The sequence below is a fragment of the Anser brachyrhynchus genome (genome assembly GCF_964034855.1).
Source record: "Anser brachyrhynchus genome assembly, chromosome: 2".
In the NCBI taxonomy this organism is placed as follows: domain Eukaryota; kingdom Metazoa; phylum Chordata; class Aves; order Anseriformes; family Anatidae; genus Anser; species Anser brachyrhynchus.
Window position 1 is genome coordinate 52,312,314 of NC_137695.1, and position 24,059 is coordinate 52,336,372.

Below are 24,059 nucleotides of genomic sequence, written 5' to 3' on the forward strand. Positions count from 1 at the left end.
ATGGCACAAGTGCACTGCATACAGCACCTCATAAGTGTGTTCTTCCTACTGCACACACATTTTGTCCTCCTTCCCTGCACTGACAAGATTGGTTTTCTTCTCCTTCCCTTACATCTTCAATATTCTCATTACCTGATTGTATCACACCCAAATTCCTACTTGTTTTGCCAGCACCCTTCCTCCTGTCTTTCCCCTTCCACTTTACTGCTCTCTACAGGCTAAGGTGTAACTCGATGGACCTCTCCTGGTCACGAGCATCCCTGTGCATGTTCCTGCTCTCTTCTTGCTTGGCCTTTCTGACCTAGGTTTTGTGGGAACAAAGACATGAGAGAGGAGGCAGGCAGCTTGAAGAAAAGAATGCAGGGGATGCATGTTTTATATTTTATGGCATGAATGCAAGCACTGCCTTGCTGTAGGGCAAGGGTTCACCTCGATCCTGTCCCCTTGTGATTACCTAAACACAGATCATAAGAAGTGGAGTGTGACAGATGATTCTGTACCCCAATATATCCACCTCAGCTTCTTTCAGGCAGAGCTTGAAGGCCCTAAAATAATCTCTCAGCCTGTGAGTTGCCATTGTTTTGAGAGTTTCGTGAAGGGTGTGACATTTGGTGTGGCTGGCACAGCTGGGTGCCTTGTAGGCAAGGAACAGGGCTGGGGAAAGCAAACCTGGGAGCCGCCTCATTGCTCCTAACTCATGCGCTACAGGAGTGTTTGTTTAGCCTGTTGTCATAAATTTTAAACCCCCTAGTCCTTGTTGCTACTTCTGCCCCTGGACAGGATGCACCAAACGTGTCAGCAAAGGCAGGATGTCTGGGGGGGCTCGCTGTGCTGCAGCCACCCTCCTAGGACGGGATCTGTCATGGGATATCACACGAGAAAATGCTGCATAATGCGTGGCCTGTTGGATAACAAGAGGTATCCATGCCATGTAAACGAGCACTGAAAACAGAAAGAAACAAAAGAAACTGTTTCCCCACCTATGCTCTCTGCTTCACCCTCCTCTCATCCAGCAGAGTCGTTCCGGTGGGCGCTCCTCAAACAGGTCCTCTCCGTAGGCAGGTCAGGACGGAGATCAGCATGACCCGCTGGAGAGCAGGTGGCAACTCTGACGCACATCAGAGCAGGTATATAAGTGAAAAGAAGCAGCTCTAAAAAAAAATAAAAATAATAATAATAATAAAGGCACAGAGGTCTGAGCTGACAGAGTAGCAAGAGCATGGAGGAAGCCTCCCGAAAGCCTTCCCATAATTAGTGCTGGGAGACAGCAGCCCAGCTGGAGGGGAAGAGGTGGAGAAAGTGGTTCACGGCTCAGGGGAGGCTGAAGGCCTTGGGAGGAGTGTGGGCTGGGGAGGCAACGCACAACCGGCTGGTAACTGAGGAAGTTTGCAGAGAGCCCAGAGCAGAGCGCTCTGCTGTGACCCCTGCTGTTCCTGCGTGCAGCTAGGAAAACCAGCTGCTAAGAAACCGTGGGCTGATGGCGTGAAGATGCTCCGAGGAGGTATTTCCTGCAGGAGGGACTGATTTGGGATGGGATGGAGGTGGTGCTGGAGGCTCTCCCGGCAGAGCCACCCACCACCTGTGTGCATGCCTTGCACCACTGGGAGAGGAAGAAGCGGTGGTGAGGAGGGGCTTGGGACCCCAGGGTGGAGGTGGCCCATCAGGCTTTGAAGTGTAGGTTCTTGCTGCCATCTAGTGACCTGCAGGGGTAAATAAAAATGTCCAAAAATGACGGGCTGCGAACCGAGCTGCTACACTCGCAGAATTAAAAAGTAATCTGGCAATATCGTCGCCTTTGGTTTCTGTCTTCTGCAAAAGAACCGTGGGAAGCTTTGGCACTTTAGAAAGATGGCAGTGGGTAATTAGTCACGAAGCATATTTGTCATTGAATAAGGTTATTCCCAAAGTAGAGACAAAATTAGACCTGCCTTTTTTCTCTTTATCACTGCTGCTCCAGGTCAGAGTAGGTCTGCTTCCCCTTTGCTTGCTGTTTTCCTCTCTAACAGTGTCCTTGCAATGTCTGTACAGACATGGTGAGAAGCACATGGTAAAAACTTTGAGTACTGAGTAAACAGCAGTGATCCCATTAAACAGGGAAAAGGCCTTTTTATTTTGAAACTTTCAAGCGCCCAAGGCTGACTTGATAACCATAACCCATAAAATTATTTCTTTCCCTGTGTTCAAGTGTAGAGAAGACCTAACATTACAGACAAATGGGGCATTGATCAGTTGTTTGGGTCTGTCATTGTGATCAGAGATTTCTCAGCCCTCCTGGCTCCAGAAAACTTATAGGATTGCAGTTTATCTTAAAATTTTTAAACCAGACTCTTCCACAATCCCAGGTGGAAACTTATGAGGGTTTTCTACAGAAATCAAAGGGAGAAATTCCTGTGGATTGTGATTAGGATAAGATTACACCATAAAATTTGTGAGTCTATTTATGACTTCTGAAATAATAATGCAAAGAGAACATTTTTAACTTGAAAACATTTTGGGAAAGTTTCCTGAAGACTCTTTGCATATGATGTGCTGCTGCTGTGGCCTGTTCATCCCAGAATGTGTTACGGGTATGCAAACATTTCTCCTCTATCTCTAAATACCCTTGACAAGAGCTAATGTCTTTGCATCCTCTTAGCACCAGCAGGCTTCTCCCCTCTGCCTCCAAGCAGTGGCCTGTGAGAGCAGTGATGGAAATGGTGTATTACAAAATGAGTTTACTCTCCCTTTCTTTGTGCCTTCCTCCCAGCCTGAAGCTTCCAGGGGAACCCCACCGTAAGGGCTCTTGCTGCTGAGAGCAGGAGGCCTAGAAATGCTGCAGGTATCCCATTAGCATTGCTTCAGTCTTTCTTGTTCCTTGGCACACCTCTGGGAGCCATGATGCCAGTGGTGATAAATCATTTCTGCTGCTCATGTCCTTGGGGGCAGCTGCAGTAATTACTTGGAGTGACCCCTGCTTTCAGCCATCACGAAAACCTTGCCATAATCCCAGAAGAGCTTAAATCCTTGATAGGATGTAAAGTGCTGGCACCAATGGCAGCATGTGTAGCCAAACAGGAATATAATGCTCCAACTACTGCCCTCCAACCTGTGTATTTTTAAAACAAGGTTAATGGTCTCTTGTTAAAAAGAACAAAGGTGCAGCACTCTTAAAAAGGTGGCGACTGTCTGCATAGCCATCTATAATTTTTTTTAAGACTATTACCCAGAAAACAGTGATGATGGTCCCCTTCATTGGAGTCTGGAGGTTTGTTCTGACACACCAGTGGGGTGTGTGTGTCTGATGCTCTGCGTGGCTGGGGATGGGAGTGGTGACTTTGGGACTGACAGCCTAATGAGAAGGTAGTGGTGTAATCCTTCCCCTCTCTGAAGGTGACTTTGTCTTTGCCATGATAAGTTTGCAGTGTGCTTTGAACACTAGGGAGGTGCAAAATCAGAGAGAGGCAAAGTCAAAAATCTCCTGGAGGTCTGCAGACTACTCTCAGGTTGTGCACAAGAAGCAGAGCTGTTAGTGTTGACAAGATCTCCACAAAGAACAGTGCGCTTCCACAGGGTGAATGGTTTTCCCACCCTGCCGCAGGTGTCCAGCTGGTGAACTGGGTGAATTCTCCATCACTTAGAGTTACCAAATTAAGATAAGATGCCTTTCCTAAAGTCGTGGTGTAACTAAGTCACAAGTGATTGTGTTTACGGCATCGTGAAAGCAGTAGCGCTTGCCCAAAACTTACTAGGCAATGGTTCACAAGTCTTGTATGTTGATGATGTTAAACCCCAATTTTTGTAATATCTTCCTCACAGCTAGCAAAGCATTCAGGTGCTTTACATTTCCAGAGCTGTTCTGTGTCACTTCTTACCTTTCCCTAAAACAGGGGGTAGGGAGCAGATCCTAGCAGAGGTCACGATCAACAGGTCCTTGCCTTCTATTCCCCTTGACATATCTGAGAACATTGAAAAGCTCAAGTGGCTTCAGTGATCCCCCCAAAAGAATCAAAAGCTGACTACAGTGATGGTCATGTTTGGAATAGAGAAGGGCTGAGGGTTGTAGTGGTGGGGTTATGGTTATTTTATGTATGAACTTCTATGCACAGCTTTCCTCACGCTAGGAGCCAACTGTATGGCAGACATGCAGATCAACTTCCTGGCCAGCAGGACCAAAACTGGGACTTCAAAACTCCATGTAAAACTAATCAAAAACATCTGAGAAAATGCTTTGCTTCATTTGCACGGCAGGCAAAAGACTCTGTGCATGTCCTTTGGTGTTTGGGCACGCACAAGTAAGCACACAGGTAAACTATAATCCACTGAAATTGCTAGAACAAAATGGATGGATTAAAAAAAAAAAAAGCCTGGCTTTGTCTTGAAAGTATGCCAGAAGATAAGCTGGATGAGAAAACTAAGCTTGGTTGCTGAAGAGAACATCTTTGTGTATAAAACCTAAAGCCCCAAGGCTGTATGTTGGATGCTAAGAAAGGAAAAATCACAGACTTAAAGTTTCTGCCAGTAGACTCTTATCAGTCATTTGGGTTGGAACGCCTCAAGCAGAAAGTTTGATTAAAAGGATATAATTTTTTGTTGCACTCAGCAACTGGGGTTTAACTGAGGGCAACCTTCTCCAGAGGAAGAGATATGCTGTGACCTCTAGTGGTGGATACATGCGGAAAGAAAATAGACTTGATCACGTTGGCCCTTAGAACTGTGATGGATTTATTCCTTGTCGGAGCACTCGTGCGTTGTGAAGGCCAGCCACAGCATCTGCAGCCACTTGTGTGCAGGTTAGCTGCTTGGTGACAAGGGACCAGCTTTCCTCTCTTAGCTGGATCATAGTGCCTTGCAAGTATTAAAAATAAATAAATAAATAAATAAGTACTACTGTGTGAACAATAATATTTTTCCAAGGCTTTACAGCCTCTTCCCTGAGGCTTTATAGGTCTGAAGGCAGGCTCACTTTCATACAAGTGAAAATGATTTTCACTCTTGATACCTCCCTTTCCTTCTGGTGCCCTTGAGGTAGCAAGTACTGGTTGTTTACCATCAAATTTGACTTTGATCCAACAGTTTTTGTGGGAAGTGAAGAGGGACAAATTCCTGAAATAGTAATCGTAACCATCTTGGCAGCGGCAGCAGCTGGATTCGCTGCTTTTTGTCCTAAAGGGGAGCTGCTGGGCAGGGTTAGCCAACCAAAAAGCTGGCTAGCTGAGAAAGGGGCTGGCCTCGCCCAGGTGAATTGTTTGACGAACACAGTTTTTAACCTTGGGTGGGCTAAAAATGTTTCTGGATTTAGCATTTGTTCAGATAATGATCCATAAAATGAGATCAGATGTTTCCTGAATGTTTCCCACACCGTGGCTGCCTGCAGAAGTGGCCAGGATGCTGGCAAAACGAAGGAGGTACATGGGCACAGCCCTGGCTTCACGGCTGGGGGCATGCACATGCCAGGTCCAGATCTAGGCTGGCACTTCTTCTTTTGGCCACGCTGCCATTCAGTTGTGCCCTGGGGACAAAGCATGGAAAAGGCAGAGCTAACCCTAATCATCAAGGATCCGGGCTGCAACAGGGATCTGGCTCAAATTCACTAGAGGCTGGGAGTATCAGTTTGTTGCAGGTTATCTGTGTCCTACAAAGAATGGCTTTCTCAGAGTTTATTATTTGATTCCTGTGGAATCTACCTGAGCAGGCAGCTCAGGGTCATTTTAAAACAAAAATTTAAAACAAAAAGCCTGTAGAAAATGTTTATATTCCAAGGCTCCCCATTTTGCAGAGTTGATAACCCTTTTAAACATATTCTCACTGAAGTCTTATATTAATTACTTGTATTATAGTTAAATGTTGTTTGTATTCAGATTAAACAGGTAAACTTAACTGACTATGAAAATGTATATATTTTATTAAGATGCTTGAGAAATACTGCCTTCACTTGCACCTTTTTTTAGTGTTAAAGTATTTCAACCCTATTAGACATTTGCCTGATGTGCAGTTGAAGGAGAGTCCCAAGAAGTCCCATTTGTCTTGTGCCATCTCACCGTCACACTGGGTGTTGCTGGTCTCTGGCTGGAATGAAGCCTCCTCTGTGAAACCAGACTTTCCTCGTTCTCCCTTCTGGGCATCCCTCCTCCTGTTTTCTTGCAAGCACTTTCTGACGTGTGCGAGGATTGATGTGGACAAATGTCACCACCTTTGCACAGTTGCCAGCAGCAGAGGTGGGCTGTTCAGTGTGACTGCTTGCCTGCTAGGGCATCCTATATGCTTAGACCGCATTATAACATTGCTTCATCCCTTACCTTCATGTACATTTAGCTTTCTCAGGAGACCAACCAGAAAAAACTTCCCTTTTTTTCCACCCTTATACACTTCTCCACATGGACCAGAGCCCCTCTTGGAGTGCTGCAGCCTGAGGCTGTATTCCAAGCATTCTGCATTGAAAGGGACTGCAAGTTAGAACAGGTGTCCTCCATCTCTCCTTGGCTGTGCCACCACATGCTTTGACCAGCACTCTCACCTACCTGTCCTGGTTCTCTAACTGCACCTCGAGCACATCACAAGCTTTATCTCAACTCAATCATATGTTCTGCTACTGCTGCTGGCATGGGGAATTGTCGCTTGCTTGCAGTGATACTGAGAGATGCTTGGTGTGCTGAAGGTGACAAATATAGGTCATTATATCCTTGGCAAAGCTACCCACATTTTGCACAGGTCCGTGGAATAACAATTCTGCTGCAGTAGTTGCCTCCAGTGAACAGATGCGAGCAACTTTTTAAAGGAGCAGACTAGTTGTAGCACACCGGGGAGAGCACGAGTCTTTCCCCATAAGTGGCCCCCTGCAAGATGTCAGTCGCAGTATAGGAGACGAGGTCTGGAGAGGACATCACAGGGTCATCACATTTCACTCTGCTTGCCCCAGGAAGGGTCTGGCTTCTCTGAAACCTTTGCTTCTGCAGGCTTGTCTAAGTGCTCTTAGGAAGGGTGAGTCTCCCACTGCTTTGCCCTGGCCATCTGCTCCTGTGCTAGCTGTGCTCACTAGAGAGCTGGCAGTAATCTCTGCCAACTTCTCCCTTGTTCTTCTGACCAAGTGGTCTTGGCTGCCATGATAGTTAATGGATATCTAGTCACTGTGTTCAGCTGTGCTGAATTCATCTGTAGTCATGTATTCAGGACAAAATGAGTCTCACCCTAACCTTCCCTGACTGCACTGATGTTGACATCTTCAGCTGAAGATGCCCCAAGGTCAGCGCAGCAGGAGGGCAGGAGGTGCTCCAGGCAGGCAGCAGCAGTTCCCCTGCGGCCTGTGGAGAGGCCCCTGGTGGAGCAGGCTGTCCCCCTGCAGCCCACGGGTCCCACACGGAGCAGATCTCCACGCTGCAGCCCGTGGAGGAGCCCCCGGTGGAGCAGGTGGATGTGGCCTGGAGGAGGCTGCGGCCCATGGAGAGCCCCCGCAGGAGCAGGCCCCGGGCCGGAGCTGCAGCCCGTGGAGAGGAGCCCACGCAGGAGCAGGGGGCCTGGGGGGAGCTGCCGCCCGTGGGGGACCCGTGCTGGAGCAGTTTGCTCCTGGGGGATGGACCCCGTGGGACGGAGCCGTGTGGGAGCAGTTCTTGAAGAGCTGCTGCCTGTGGGCAGCCCCCGCAGGCTCAGTTCGGGCAGGACGGCATCCCGTGGGAGGGACCCCACGGGGAGCAGGGGCAGAGAGGGACCGTGAGGGAGCGGCGGAGACAAAGCCTCAGGGACTGACCGCAGACCCCCATTTCCCTGTTCCCCTGCGCCACTCAGGGGGAGGAGGTGGAAGGGGGTGGATGGGGAGAAGGTGTTCTTAGTTTGCTTTTAGTTTCTCACTGTTCTAGCCTGTTAGTGGTAGGCAATGAATTACATCAATCTCCCTCTACACTGAGTCTGTTTTGTTCATGATGATAATTGGTGAGTGATCTCCCTGTCCTTATCTCAACCCTTGAGCCCTTTCCATCATATTTTCTCTCCACCCCCCACCCCCCCCCCCCTTTTCTTTTTCTTCCTTTCTTTGAGGAGGGGGAGTAAGAGAGTGGTTGTGGTGGAGTTCACCACGTGAATATTTTCAGAAAACGATCAATGTTCTTTCATATATTCTTCCCCCCCCCAAACCACTTGGAAGCCTCAGTGTATTTTTTTTTTTTTTAATGGTGCATTAAATCATAATCACTCTGCCCATTCTGCCTGTTCCTGGGCGTGCAGAGTTGCACACCTCAGGAGTGATGTTTGCGTGTGTAATTGCTGTATATGTTGGAGCACTGTGCTGCAGTAGTGTGCAGGAACCTGCCCAGCCCTTCCACTGCCGCTACCTTCCCCGCCACAGCATACCTTTGCATAGGTGCCTCTGATCAGTGTAAAGCCCAAAACAGCCTGGGTCAAGTCTTGGTTCACCTTTGTGATCTTTCATGGAGATCCTTGAACTAACAGGAGAGTTACTAACAGGGTATTTTCTGGGGTTTGGGCTTCTGAGATGTTTTTTCTCTTTCTGTTGTTGTTGCATTTTGCTTCTATATAACTTCTGCCAATGTTTCCTCAGGAAACATTTCTTATCTTTTCAAGGGATTCAGAGCTAGATTTTTGTGTGATGTGGGCTAGAACAAATTTCATAGGATGTTCATAGGTTTATTGATTAAGATAACTTATATGTAGAATACGTTTCCTGGTATTTTTAGCTAACTACTAATAGAGTTGACAATTTTTAAAGGAACCCAGGGTCTGGCTTTACCACATCTTGTCATGTGTTTCCTCTGTTGGGTGGAGGGTAAGATGCTTCAGGGAGAGACACCTTAGGGCGTAAACACCAGAGCATCACTTCCATGCCTGTCTATTCATCTCTCATATTAATCCAAGCACAGTGTTTATAGTACTGAAAATCTCTGAGTAGTGTCTGTTTGCAGGTTTGAGACTGCACAGGAGGAATGGCTGGAGATAAACCAGAAGTAGAAGGTAATTTGAGTGAAAGCAACCATGAAACAACAGAATCACTGTTCTGAGAAAAGAAAGGAGTGAAAGAAGCAGAAAAAAGGTAATGAACTTCAAAAAGCAGATGTCAACAAGCCTGGGAAACAAGTAAATGTGTATCTTCTGGGAAGATAATCCTAAAGATAAATGAACTGTCAGTTACTGAAACTGCCATTAACAAAAGAAGAGTGGTAAGCTACCCTGATGTGAAAGAAAGAGGAACCTGAGCAGGAGACAAGAATCCAACTGCATCATGAGCCAAGACCTAGAAATCAAAGGGAATTGTGTGATAGGTAGAAACAGGGACACATAACTGACAGTGACTACAACAAAGCAGTATGGGTGTGCTGGGGTGCAATCAGAAAAAAATCACATGCAAAACCAATTAGGAAGAAGTCAAAGATGTCATTTTTCTATAAATACACTGAGGAAAGCAAACATCTTTAATGCAATGAAAAGGAGTACAAATAGATGAGGCATGAGGGCTGAAAAATTCAATGTTTTTGCTTCAGTTTTGAGAAGAAAGTATCTGGTCAAAGTCAATTAAAACTTAGACAAGCTGAGTGTATTTATATCAGCAGAAAAAGGTGAAGAAAAAAATCACTTCAGAGATCCCAGAGGTCTGAAGATAAACCAGGATGATTCCTTTCTCTAAAAAAAAAGGGGGGGAGAGGAAGAATGGCTCAGAAATATTTAACCAGATTGCCTAACATTAAGGCCTACAAAGATACCTAAACAAGTTAATTAACTCTCCTTCTTGTATGCACCGAAAGAATATAAAATGTTATCAAAAATTCAGCCAATGTGGGTTTATCACAAGCAAACCATGTTGAACCAGTCTAATTCCCTTCTCTGATGGGACAGTCCTCCAAGTGGGTAAGGGGAAAGTCATGAATGTGGCACATCTTGGCTTGAATAATAATACTCGGGGAACTATCTTGTAAGCAGATGGCGAAGTGTGGTTCAGGAGAAATGACTGCTTGTCAAGTCTGTAACTATCTATATTCAGAAAGGAGTGACTTGTGCTCCTGTGCCACACTACTAGAGGCTTAGTGGACTTCTTCAGATGTTTCTTCTCAATCCATATATCCAGTAATATCATAAATTCACTGGCACGTCAACAAATTGTATGCTTAAAAAGAAGGATATGACCTCAGATAGCATGGGGCTTGCTTTGCTCTGGCCTCAGACAGTTAGTAACAAGATCACTGTCATAAAAAAGGGCACTTGTTGCTTTGGTAGGACATGGTAGAGAAGTATGCCTTTTTATGTGGCAGTGCTGAGTCCTCATTGAAGTGCAGTCCTGGAAACCACAATTTTAGAAGCACAGAAGCAAAAGATAACAATAAATCAGGGTGCAGAAGGTGACGTAAGGTTCAGAAAACATGGGCCAAGTGGCAAAGGTCTCTTCAGTCCAGAGAAGTGGAGGAAACATAACACTGGTAGATTTTCTGTGCATAAAAAGTTTCACAAATGCAACGAAGGTCAGCAGGTGCCTGCGTGCCCTGAGGCAGAGCAGGAAGAAACCCACTGCATCAGTGGCAGAGAAGACCCAGAAAAGAGCCCGTGGCCCCTGCTCGCCACAAAGTAATCCCATTTTCTTTCCTTGGGAGAAGCTCCTTGGGCTTTGCACTCCTGGGCGTGTACGCCAGGAAGGCAGAGCCATGTCAGCAGTGCGAGGATTGACATAGCGCTGCCACACAGCCAAGGCAGGAAAGCACACGCTGCAGATCGGATGTAAAAATTTGGAAGCTATTGTGTATGAAATGGCTCTTGCTGCAATTGTGGTCAGCCTTATGGCTCTTATCACTGGGCTTTTTCAAGGAGTGGGAGCACGCTTCCTCCATCTCATGCAGGAAGGAGCTCATTATTCCTTATTAATTAGGTCTTCAGTCACTAATCTGTTATGTACCTTTCCAGCAACTGTTTACAGATAAGTGTTGTAGGATCTAATTGATGGAGGATAATTAGCTCCTCCCTAATTAGAGTGAAGTGTGCTTCTTTTCACTCTGTGGATGATCGCTTACAAATGAAAGGCCACAAATGGAAAGCTCAAGATGTGCAATGTGTCAGGAACTAATTTGCTTAAACTATTTTTGAAAGCTTATTTAATTAATACCCAAATAGTAGGCTTATGTGTGAGTGTGTGTGTAACTGACTTCAGTTGTAGGCAGGCACGTGGTTGTCACAGACTTCAGAGTTAACGTCACAATCCGTCACCAAAGGTTGCACAGACACCGTGAGCAGCAGGTCTGTGAGCATCAGCAAGAATGAGACATGAAGCATTCAGAAAAAAAAGAAAACCTTCTGGAAGTTTTGTCCACGGCTTCATCATCCCACACAATTGTCTCAAGACTGAAAAAGAATGTGTTTATCAATGACAGCCTGAGGCCAAGCACTCAGTAAATTTTGGGATGTCCCTTTGTTTTTTGATGCCTGGTCTCTGAAACTTGTGGGGGAGGCATCTTGTTGCCAGAGAACAGGTATTCACTGGAGACCAGATACTTACTTATAGTAGTTTGCGAACCAAAATTACTAGTCATTTTCCAAAAAGCTTCTCCACAATAACTCCAGATTATTCTTTCTGTAACACAGCTACTGCTTGTTGTCATAATTGTTCTCCGTTATGACACTTTCGCTTTGTTGTAAAGTGTGACTGGTTCTGCACGTGACTGCCTGTAGTCTCCTGGCTGCAAAAAGAAACCTCGGGTGTCCCTGCAGAGCAGATGAGCTGCTTTGTGGGGGGGATATCTGCTGTGAAACACGAGCGTCGCTTCTTGCAGCTTGGGGACAAACTTGAAGAGAAACTTTTTGCAGCTTGCTCATTGCTAGCTTTGATGCGCTGATGCATCTGAAAACTTGTAATGGAGGATGTGGAGTTCGTATAATTAAGAATGATGTGGATTCACGACACAGCCTGTATGCAGCTTCAGCCTTGTACCTAGATACACTTTTACATGAAGCCAGTTCTGACCAGATGTCTACCAGGCTGATCAAGAGCCTCTTGAAGTTAATAGACCCTCATTGCCCTCCCATGTACCTTGGATGAGATATTTCTCTCTTGGTAATGCAAGGATACAGCTAGAAAATATCAAGGGAGAGTAAGTAAGCCTCCTCTCCTAGACATGAAGAAAATCTTGAAATTGTGATGCTTAGGGATTTGAAACCCCAGAAAATAAACCACAAATCTCAAACCTTTTTTTTTTTTTTTTCCCAAGATCTTGTGAGGTTTAAAACTGTTTCATGATTTAGGAAGTTGTTCTGCTGCAGTGCTGCTGACCTAAAATATTGAGTGAGACAGATGCTGGGGAGAGAGAGAGGATACCAATGAGGATGGTATTACCTGTGAATTTCTAATATTTGCTGAGACTGGAGAATTGCTTCTGTGGCAGTAGCTGTGCTCCCTGGAAGCCTAATACTGTTAATCAGTGAAGAAAGATTTCACTGTTTCGTTACTTGCTACAGCTGAAACTCAAGGAAATTACTTGAGTCTCATTATCAGATAAAGTTAAGATACCAGTATGAAAGAAAACTTTTTCACACTCAGGTCGAGAGTAATTTATTTTTCCTAGCTCAGATTTTAAAAATAGAGAGCCAGCACAGAAGAATACAATAGAACTGCACAGAATCTGGATACCACAGATCTGCTTTGATACAACAACAGTTTCCAGCCTCTGTTTTATCTGTATAACCATTCCTAGGTATGGTGGGAAGAGATTAGAGTGGCAAGCTGAGTGGTGCATCCGTCCACCACAAGGCACTTGCTGGCTCCATGAAATAACAGCATGGGGCAGCCTTGAAAGGAGCCACTGCCTGCTCTGCCCAGCGTGCCTGGGGGGTGAGACAATATCTGGGGGATAACTGTGCGAATCCGTGTAGGAAAGCAGGGGCAGACTGCGTCTTGCTTTGCTATTCCCATGGGGGGAGCCATGCTGCCCGGGTCCTCTCCATGCTCCGTGATCACTGCTGCCGCTTGGGAAGGGGTGCTCGGGAGGGACTGATCGCTGCCCCCAGCACCCAAAGCCCCTGGGCACCCTTAGCTTGTGGGGAAGCTGGGAGCAGAAGTGTGCTCCCTACAAAGGTGGCGTCGGGCTGCAGACGGCTTTTGAGCAGGATGTGTAGTGTGTGTGCTTAAGTGCTGCAGAAACTGGGTCTCTGAGATGTTAGAAAACTCCTTGCTCTCAGTCCTCTGGGCATTTTCTCTTGGGAAACCTCTCTGTAATGAAAGCTGAGCTGAAGGGCTCAGTTACATTCTAGGCAATGGCCAGTTTCCAGTGGGTTTTTGATGCCAAAGTTCAGATGTTTTTCTTTCCCCTGAAAAACACAGCGCTGACTAGCTTAGGCTAGTTACAAGATGTGAGCTTGCAGAAACAAGATACGCCAGCCGGGATGACAGCATGAATGTCCCTTCTCCCCCGTGCCATTACAGGGAAGTGCAGCTGCCAGCTCAGGTGCCAGAGCCCTGAGCAGGACCGACACAAAGGAGAAGCCCAGATGGGTCCTTGTTTTCCTTCTGAATAACTTACTAAGGACTTGGCAAAACCTCTGGGAGTCTCAGTGGTGAAATGTAAAACCTTCCAGCCCCTCTGCATCCCCAGCCACATCTGAGCAAGGGTATGTGACTTTCCGAAGTGAGTTGAAACGTACTAATTCGGAAGTGCCAAGAGCTGTGCTTCGCCACGCTTTGTAAATGTCCACATTTCTTCCCCAAGCTGGGAGTGTGGAGGGACTTGCTTTGCAGCCCAGAGGATGACTAAAGTTTCAGTGTTAATTAAAAGGGGAAGGACATGATGTCCTCCATGGTGGAGGTCTTGAGGCTCGGTATTCAGATCAGGGTTTTTCAACTCCCACCACCTTGAGGATGGCCAGTGTGGGGGTGCTCTAGGAGCTGCTTGGCAGAAACCTGCTGGCGCTGAGGAAATGCCAGAAAGAGGCGGGTATGGGGAGGATGTTTAGGGACTATACGACGGTCCATTGCCTGGAGATTGATGTACCTTCCCTCATCACTATGTTCAGGTCTTGGCTCTGAGGGCTCAGGTGCAGGGTAAGATGCCTGCAGCTGGAGGACAAGGGTGTGATGGGCACATAATGGTGCCTGTGCACAGCTTGTGGTGTGCAGAACATGGACACAGAAAGGAGACAAAAGCCCTGTTTTTTGTTTCTAAAGCATCAAAATGTAACGTTTCTACAACTTCATAATGCTGATTGTAAAATCAGACTCAGTCTTACCATAAAACTAGTTTCAGTTTTAAGGAATCTGGAAGTTTAGGCATGAAAATGCCTAAGAAACCCTTTTTCCAGACCATCTTTTTTTCCCCAGGAATTGTCCCCGGCACAACGTTGTCTAGCCTTTAAGCCAAGGAGAATCCTGTGGATGTGCATCATAGTAGTTACAGGACTTTTTGCCTTCTCTTATTCAGCAACGATTACGAAGATCGGTTTGCTTTTTCTTGGTAGGCTCTGATGTAATGACCAAAGCCAAAAGCTGAAGTCTAGGAGGCAGTATCTTTATTACTCACACCTCCTCTTTATTACCTCACACCTCCTGTAGATTTCTCCCAGACTCAAACACCCTGTCCTCCACACCTCCTTCCCATGGCCTGTGGGCTGTGGTACAGCTGTGAAAGGCCTTTCTCCTTCTGCACCTGAATCAGCTCATCTCCAACTCCTTCTGCCATTCTGGCACTTTGAATCAGAGCTCAGCTCTATCCCTTTTAGCCAAAAGCCCTTTAATTTCTAAGGCATCATGATTTGCCTTGTTTTAGGAGGGTGGGTACGCTCAGCTTTCCTTTTCCAGCAGCTTAAGAGTTAGATCTAGCCCTTTCCACAGGACTTTAAGGACTATATTGCATCAGATGGCTGTTTATTTTTTGGTAGCTTCAGTGAACTGCTGCAGCTATAGAAATTGTGCGTGCGCATTTAGATACATGACTTAACTTTTCTGCCATCTCCTTTTCCTAGCGGGAAGGAGTTAGCACCTTATCAGGTGCAACATCACCAGCCTCTCCTGAGCTGAGCAATCCCTTCTTTCTAATAATGATTAGATCAAGCCTAAACCAAAATACTTCACTTGCAGCAAATGGGGATGTCTGGGGTTTTCCTTCAGCACTTTTATAAGTAACAGGCTTGCATCCTTTGCTGTGCTCCACAGGTTCCCCTTCAGCTCATTGTTGCCCCATAAATGCAAGCCTGCACATAAATGTCTGGGTCCACAAACGGAGGAAATGAACCACAAAAGCAGGCAGCTCACTCCTTTCTCTAGCAGTAGCCTCTAACTGGCATGTCTCTGAGGCTTGCTTTATGTATTTATTTTCAGCACATGAGGTGCAAATGAAAGGCAAACAATATGGGTCAGGTGTGATGGTCTTGGATAATTAACAGCTGGAAATAATTACCTGCTACCAGGAAGAAGGATGATGGATGGAGCCGAGGAACAGCTGCGTGGCATCTTCAGCTGGCTGCTGTACAGGGAGGGATGAGAAATGCCCGCAGAAATTGCCTGAAGGGGCTGGGGCAAAGCACGCAGCAGCCGGTGCTGGGAGCAAGTCACACTGCAGTGCCCTACAGGGGGAGTTCTTCCAGGGACATTTCTTATTGTGAGACCCTTGCATTTCCTTCTGGAAAATCTAATATTAGCCTTGGCTTCCCACAAGATGGATATTTTCCTAGTGGGCTGTGGGAAGTTGCTGCTCCACACCTTCCAGCCCAGGACTGTGAGCAGAGGTGCCACACTGCCTCACAGCACAGTGTGAAGCAGGAACAAAGCCTTGCGAAGAGAAATGCACGCTCCTGGCAGCGGGATGCAGCCAGCCCCAGTCCTTGCGTGGGATCAGAGAGAGTGGCCGTGTGGTGCTGTGCCTGGGGGACGGGATGCTGTGGAGAGCCCGTGCTCTCACAGTGCTCAAGCAGCATCTCTTGTGGGCTGAGATATGGCTGGGAGGCTCCCCATAGCTGCCAACTTCTCCCCATCACTGTTTCCTACAGCTGGGGCCTGGGGGGATTGCCTTCACCAAAATGAACAAGAGCCTCCTCCACAGCCAGGAGGCCAGCGAGGAGCCCAGGAAACTATTCCCCTTAAATAGTTAAACGGCTGCCTCTCGACTAACACAATGTCACATTGAATTTGAAACAGGGAACTTTTTATATTTTCCCCCTGATTGTGCTGGCACCTGGCAGATGCCTATTTACCACAGGCATCAATACACATAGTAATCAAAGGAAATCAGAGGCACAGATTAGCAACAGCTGCAAGTCATTAGTGGCAGCCATGGGAAAGCACAGCTCTGCACCCAACTTCGAAATAACCAATATGAGTATTTCAGAGCACGAGGGTTACCGCAGGGCACTCGGCGAGCACGAGAGAAAGCAAACAATTGCTTCGCTTGTCTCCCGAGATGGCTTCTTCCCTTCCCGAAGGCAGCGCCGCGCGCTCAGTGTTATCGATGAGCCCGTTGCGCTTTGCCGGTCAGTTGAACATTAACTCTTTGGGACGCCAATTTTTTGCTGATCAGAAATGGCCAGAAACATGGGAAACAGAGCCTCTACCTGTACAAATTTCCAGTGATTTTTCATTTTCTCTTAACTGTTTGCTGATTGCTGGTATCTTTGGTGTAGTCTTGAAACAAGAGAGAGGTTGGGATCTCTGAGAGTTAATGCTCGTCTTACAGTAAGTTTTACTTGGGCGGTGGTGCAGAGCAGTGGACCAAAAGCCTTATTTGTAAATCTGATTCCTTTAATCAATTCATTTTGAACCAGAATAGAGACCACATCTTATTTAAAAACTCGATGTTGATTGAAATTTCCATTGCAGATTTAGGCAGCTTGGATTTCTATTTTGATCAGCCTCCGGAAAAGCCGATTTTACTTCAAAGCATCTCCGAGTCTTGCAGGCGCAGGAAGTTGCTGCCCTATTAATAGAGAAAGCAGAATCCAGTGTCGTCGTCGTACGGATGCTCTCCGGCAGTACTGATGTGCCGTGTCCTCCCTTGCTCGGCAGAGCCATCACCGCTGCAGGAGCAGCACCCAGGCTGTGCACGTGGTGTTGTGGTCCACAGTGAGCTCTTCCTGCTGCCGCCTGCCTGCCCTGCCCCTGCCACATGGGATCTCTGTCCTGGCCTTGTGCTTGCCCAGCTGTTGGCCATTGCCGCAAGGGGGTGGGAGCATGTTGAGGGGTTTGGCAGCAATAAGATGGACAAATACTGGTCTGCGGTACTTCAAAGTACCCCTTGAGCTTCTTCTGCCTCTTCTCAGAGAGGGGAGTAAGAGAGGAGAGGTTGGGAGAAAGGGGAGTAGTCACAGAGGCACATGGTGGTCTCAGGGTTGGAGAAAAAATGGGCAGGGATCTCTGGTTGGAAGAGCCTGGGAAAAGAGAAAAAGACGTTTCCAGAAACACTTTTTTTCTGCAGTAAGCCTGTCCGTGTTGGTCCCTGGATCTTATTCCAGCCCCCAAACCTTCAGTTAATCTCAGCTCCACCTGCATATCAGAATCACAGAATGGTTGAGGTAGAAAGTGACCTCTGGAGGTCACCCCCTCCAAGCCAGGCTACCAAGCCGGGCTACCCAGAGCAGGTTGTCCAGGACCGTGTCTCCAACCACAGATGTGGATCTTATTTCTATTAGCAGTCCCAAAACCTCACTCATTAGTCCCAGATTCCCCAAAACTCCTTCCCCTTATGTTTGCTGTTATTGGAAAAGTTGAATTTGGTTTCCCCAGGGATAACAGAAAATATTTATGGAAAGACAAAAGTGAAATTTAGCCTTCTTTCCCAAGGCCTGTAGAGCTGGCTCTGTAAGATGGAATGTGCAAACAGAGTGTCGAAGGTAACAAAGGAAAATATGGTTTTAAAGTAAAATATAAGTAAATAGTCTCAAAAGATAAAGCACACTGAGTACTCACATCTCTTGGCACTAAGATGAAAGCAAGAAGAAAATAGTGGTGGAAGGATGTTAGTTCTGCCGCTCCCTCACCACCACAGCTGTTTCCATCTGTAAACTAATGATTTTAGGATTATGAAAGCCTGTAGTGAGCAAGACAGGTATTTGTGATGGGAGTTTCGCTCTTGCTGGCTGTATGAAGTAGGATGGCTTATGGAAATGGCTAGGGGAAGTGGAAGTTTTGGGGAAAATTCCTAGGTAAGCGCTTGTTTTTAAAGCGTTTTTTGATTTACTGTACAGTTAGTGGGAGGAAGTAGTAGATGCAGTCTTTGCTCTTACCTCTGCTAAAAATTATGAGTAAAGGAAGCAATAGCTTCATGAAGAGCATTTTTTTTTTTTCAGCAGGAGACTTCATTTTCTATATCTCTTCATCTTGAGCATTTAAGTGTTTTACTTGCAGAAGTGTAAGCCGTGCTGATCTTGTTTTAGCATTTTCAAAAAAGTCTTTCCTCCTGTGGTTCAACTCAATGTGTCTCAGCAATTAGCATTCAAAGTATGCTGTGCTATGCTTGTTTGGGGTGCTGAGGTGATCTAGGCTTTTCTTTGTCTTTAGGGCTTCTTCTACATCCCATTCTAACCAAATGTGTCAGTCCAGCCAAATGAAGGATGATGACCTGAGAACAGCAGGTGACAATATGTACCTATAAAACAAGCGAGACTTTTTTTGTAAAAGCTACCAAATAGTCATGTCAAAATTATTAATTCAGGGAAACTAGTTTCTTGATATTCCCTTTCTTTTGTGCCTGCAACAGTGAAGCTCGTGTAGAAAGGGCCCTACCTTTCATACCCCATTTCCGAACCATTAGCAGAATCAATGCTGGTGCACACAAAAAGTCTAAGGGAGGGCCAGCAAGATGGTGAGGCTGCTAGAAAACCTTCTTATTATGGTGAGCTGTAAGGAGGTTAGTGCATTCAGTGTATCAAAAATGGACTGAGGGGTAATCAGGTCACTTTGCATAGATATCTGTGTCTGGAAGACACAGGCACCTTTTCAAGAACACTCTTTCTGTGGAAGAACTGATGGCCAGTCCCTGCCAGTTACATGAGTTTTATCTTGATGAGAAAGTGTCCTAGGTATTTAAATAGAGCAGAGGAGCAGCTCAACAGAGAAGAGCTTCAGTAGTAGGACATGTTCTCCTCTTTGTTTATCTTTATTATTAATTATTGTTCTTCTTTTCTGTGAAGTGTCCTTGTGAACAGAGCTGTCCTCAGTGGCAGAGCTCAGGTGTGGGATCTGTATTCTGTAGACATGGCTGATTACCTCACTGCTCAGAGTCAAAATGATGGCTAGGGTCAATTAGAAAGCATAGGCAGGACCAGTTTTCCTATCATCATTTTAGCCAGTGTAACACATGAAATAGAAATCTTACATTAGAGCTCTTAATTTCCATGCATCGGTTCTTGTGTAAAAAGTAGAGTTGGGTGCTGCAAGTACCTGTGGTACTTTCTTTGTACTTAGGGAAAAGCAGGTAGCTCCTGTAGGGTAGAAAAATGCTGCATATGAGGAGCCCACAGAGAGATGCAGCTGTGAAAATGAAAAAGTAACACTTAGTCTCTATTCCTTAATTAATGAGTTTTATTCTAAAACAAAGGCACTCATTCTTTTTTTCAGATGTTGAATTTTGAAGCCCTTTCCCTGAGTCTGCACCAATGAGTGTGCAAAAGAGTAGTGCATGCAGGTTTGATAAGCTTTAGAAGGAAACTGAGAATTGGATTAGTGCCAAGAGATTTTGGTCAGTTCCTCCTTAATAACTAAAAGCTGAAGTTTATCGCTGCAATTCTCTCTTCACTTCATGTATGCGGGTAAAAAGGTACGTGATGCTTTGGTCATTTTATTCCATAAAGTGATTTCAGAGCTACCTAAAGCACTTGATTGTAATCGTGCTAGTTGGGAGCTGAACCCCATCACAAAGCGCTCAGACCAGTTTACTTGTAAGTGGTCAGTCACACAGAGGTCACCAGCTTGTTTTTCCCGAAGTGCCTGATGGGGATCAGCGCTCTCGCCCAGCCCAGCTAGCGGAGGCACTCAGAGCTGCACTTGGTCACCCTCCCTTGCTCCAGGGACTGCAGAGGAAACTTGGGTTTCTGAGTTCAGTTGCTGTGAAAAATGTCCAAACTGGATGGCTGAAATTGCTCTGGGAGGATGCTATGAATACCCGTCTTTATGTAGTGCTGGCGTCTCTGTTCAGGGGGGCCTTGAAAGGAGCATCTATGCTGGCTTAACTGCTGCTCCCGTCTGTTGGAGGGTATGTGTGTATACCCTTTCAGGTCAAGAAAAATGATTTTGTAGAAACTTTGCTGTTAAAGTGACCTGCTGTTCAGGATTAAAAAACAGACTGATTCCATTTTCCACTCCTGACAAGGATCTCTAAGTCTTCACGAGCACAAATACTCAGAAAAGACTATCTTGTTCCTTTCAGGGGAGCTGTAGTGTCTCTGACAAATCACAGTTTTTTCCTTTAAATAAAACCCTGGGGTGCTCTGCAAGATGCTCTTGGTTCTGATTCACTGTATGAGTGTTTGTACGTGCAGGGGGAATGCGGCTGTGTTGCACGTAGCCCTAGAGGCCTCATTAAATCGTGATGTGTGGTGTCACATTTCAAATCCACAGCTCTTGCTGTCCCCAGTTTAAAACTTGATGCAAATGATGAGTAACTGTGGTCCAGAAGCTGTCTTGACAAATAACTTGTACAGACAATGACTGAAATGACCTGAAACACCCACTCGTTTTACATCCTTGGGTTTTTCTGGTGTTCAACTCCAAGACCGCTGTACTTGAATTTCTGTGTGACGCACTCCTGAACTCCTCCAAAATGCAAAGCACTGGAACCCAGCAAGCACTCTGGAAAATGCTCCTGATGACTAAGGTGTGACTGACTGGGATGTGTTTGGTCATGCCTTTACGCTCTCGCTTGTGTTTCCTCAGGAAATACATCAGTGCTGTTCTGATGAAGGTCAGCATCTGTTTGTACTTATTTAACTAAAAAAAAATGCATCAAGAAGGTCAGCAGCATTCTTAGGCCTGAGAGAATAATTAGCAATGAATTATTCTACTATGCAATTGTATTTTTCCCTATTTGTTAATTATCTGCAGGCAACTTATAAAATGTGTCAGCATTAAAAGAATTATTTGCAAATAACCGCTTGGTGAATAGTTTGCAAGTGTGCTGACAGGTGGCATGGAGGTGACACGCTCCCTGCCTGGAGGGAGGCCAGCAGGGCCCCACCATGGGAGAGAATGGGCAGGACACGCGGTGTTGGGCTGACCTTGGTGGAGAGATGTGGCTCCTCCAGGCTGCCCACAGGGGGTTTGCTTTCCTTTCTGCTCCAAAGAGTGCTCTTGATGCAACCAAAACTTCCCAGCCTGGTACCAGCAGGTTAGTCATGAGGTTTAGGGGGAAAAAAAAATTACTGTTCATTTGTTTACCAGAAATAATTTTGTAAGGTGTGTTAAGCTACCAGGCCAAAATGACGAGCAAAAGGAAAGAAACCATCACCCTGGTAGGAAGAGTTTAGCCTTATAGCCTCATAGCACTTGTGGTGCTATGAAATGGCTCAGTCTCACTGCACAGGGAAACCCTTGTACAAGTCCATCGCTACAGGAAGTTGGGTTTTGAAACTTCTTGAGTGAAAAAGCATACCTGAAATCTTAATAGTCTACTGACTTGGCCAGGTCGCGCTCCCTTTTTGGATTCTAGCTATTCTTGCAAGATTAAATGTCCAAATGGTGACTCAATACACTTAGGGATTTTTTTTTTCCCCTCAAGAGTTCTGTATGTATGCTTTAGCCCCTTTGGGTCTGAGCTGAAGAATATGGATGAAGAAGATAAAAGAACGATGCACTGGTGGCATTTGGGTGAAGGGCTGGCTCCAGGAGTCATGATGTAGGGTTTGGACCACAACGTATTAAATTACCTCCTTCATTTTGAGTATGTAGGCGACTTTTCTTGTGAAGGAGAAGTATCGGAAGTATCTGTCGACATCAGGTTCAGGTCCAAGTCTGTCCTCATATGAAATTTTAATATAAAACAAGGATGTTATAGTTGCTGATGTGTACCCAGTACTATGCTATTCTTAAATAATGACAAGCAAGCTGTTGAGTGACTGACTCAATTGATTCAACTGATGTAATTTCTCACTTAGTAATATCTTAAAGGAGAAAATAACTCTGTATCAAAACCAAAAGGTGTTTTTTATTTTTATTTTTTTGAATAGAACACCCCTTTATGTCAGAATCATCACTGTTATTGTAAAATAGAATATTTTCTGTTTAATGAGACTTGCAGGCAATGCCCTTGCGGACTCTATCTACCTCATTGTTTTTAATCTCCTGATTTTGTGTGTGATTGGATACAGTAACTTGTTAACTTTTGCTGTCCTTGCATGTGTCCTATTTTTAGGAGTACGTAAAAACAATGACACGAAGGACACTTTCTGTAGAGGCAGGAGATAAGCCTGGCCCTATCTAGATTAGGCTTTAAACTTCAGGGGCATAATTCAAGAAGGACAAGGATGTAACATTAATGAAATGAGCTCAAGTACTAGCAATCAAGTTAATTCCTCTGGATACGTGTGATCAAGTATTATACTGGCTAGTAAATAACCCTCCACCTGCACTGATTTCTTTTAAATTTTGTTTGCATAGTTCACGCTTAAGTGGATTTAAGATATCTTCAGAATAATCTTGATGTGAAGAGGCTGCCAGAGGATAAGAACAGTCTTTCCTCATTGGTTTACTCTTTCCACAGCTCAGAGAATCACAGCTAATTGATACTGTTTCCATTTTAATTACATATAATTTTTCTGTTTTGCTACCCAGGGAGCCAGGAGAAGAAAACAATACTCTGCCCACATGCAAATCTTCCAATCAACAATTTAAAACCTTTATGCTCCCAAATTTGTTCTTATTTCAAAATGAAAATGTATGTGCTTGGGCAGGTCCTTACAAGTTTCCAGTGTAGGGGGTTACTGACACTGATGTTCGGACCTGTATTTTAGTGCAAGATGCCTTTTCTACTCCCTTCTGCTACGCACCGAATGGGGTTTGGAGTAGATGTTCAGGGCTGATGTCAGTGCTCCCAGCTTCTGTGTTTTTGGAAACAGGATTCCCACAAACAAGGTATTGTGGTCCCCATGCCTCTCATGTCTTAGCTGAGTCTTCTATATTTTCTGTTTCCGTCTTCAGCCCTGTGCATGAAGGCTGTAGTTAAACTTTGGTAAATGCTGTGTTGCAGATATGTGGAAGGACATGTTGCTTGTGCTGCCTGCACAAAAGATGCTGAAGGAAAAAGTGAATATGGACGTAGAGGGACATGGTAGGGAAAAAAGTGACTTTAGGGAAGGAATGTGGGAATTGATTCTCAGAGGTGGAAACCAGTGGGAGTTTTTGTGCGGACTTGGATGGGGCTTTTTTTTTTTTTTTTTTTGGGGGGGGGGGGCGGGATTGCTGGAGCTAGGCATGTGCACAGGAGAGATGTCCCTCTTGGCAGTGGTGTCAGCAGAGACCTATGCAAAAAGGCAGCTTTTGGAGGGAAAGGGGGACGTCCTGTAGGGAGGAGAAAAGTGGGGAGGCCAAGGGATATTTTTAGTAGAGAACTGCCTGTGTTTCCATGTATGATGGAAAAGCCTGCCTGCTCCAGTTTGGAAAAGTAAATATTGGCTGAGGGAATGGTGCTCCTGATGTGATGAATCTCCTTTCTCCATTGGTAGGCTCAACCCTGTGGATTCCAGTCTTATGTTTGGCTAATCTGGAGGGTAGGAAATCAAAGCTGCTTTGATAGCTTGCCATGACTTTTTTGATCAGTCAGGCACCAAGCTTGCTCCCTGAACAAAAATGGGCAACCTGGGCCCCAGGCAAGCCTTACTGGCTTGAACTACAGCTGATGATGAAGACCTGAAAGCAGTGATTCTGTAATGTGTCAGAAGTGTTGAGGGCTTTTAAAGAAATTGTTATACAAATCACCTCTGCTCTTCCTTTGCATGAGAAAATTTTCTTGCTTAAGTGCAGTACTCGAGTCCGGTAGTTTAGAAGAAGGATGAGGTTTCCTGGTACGTTAGTGCATGGAGGCAGAAAGCCACCACTTGGAGAAAACCCAGGGTGCTGTAGGTCTGCCGTGTGCCCTGGGATGCCACATGTGGTGGGCTCTAGCCCTGCTGTGTGGGAGCTCCCCACC

General features: G+C 45.7%; 1 long non-coding RNA gene across 1 annotated transcript; it reads left to right on the forward strand.

Annotated features, from left to right (window-relative positions):
* The first annotated feature begins 513 nt into the window (after window positions 1-513).
* On the forward strand, window positions 514-17,902 carry LOC308190918. Its single transcript, XR_013947568.1, has 3 exons — window positions 514-1,501; window positions 8,889-16,416; window positions 16,763-17,902. It is a non-coding gene; the product is annotated as an uncharacterized lncRNA (long non-coding RNA).
* The last annotated feature ends 6,157 nt before the right edge of the window (window positions 17,903-24,059 follow it).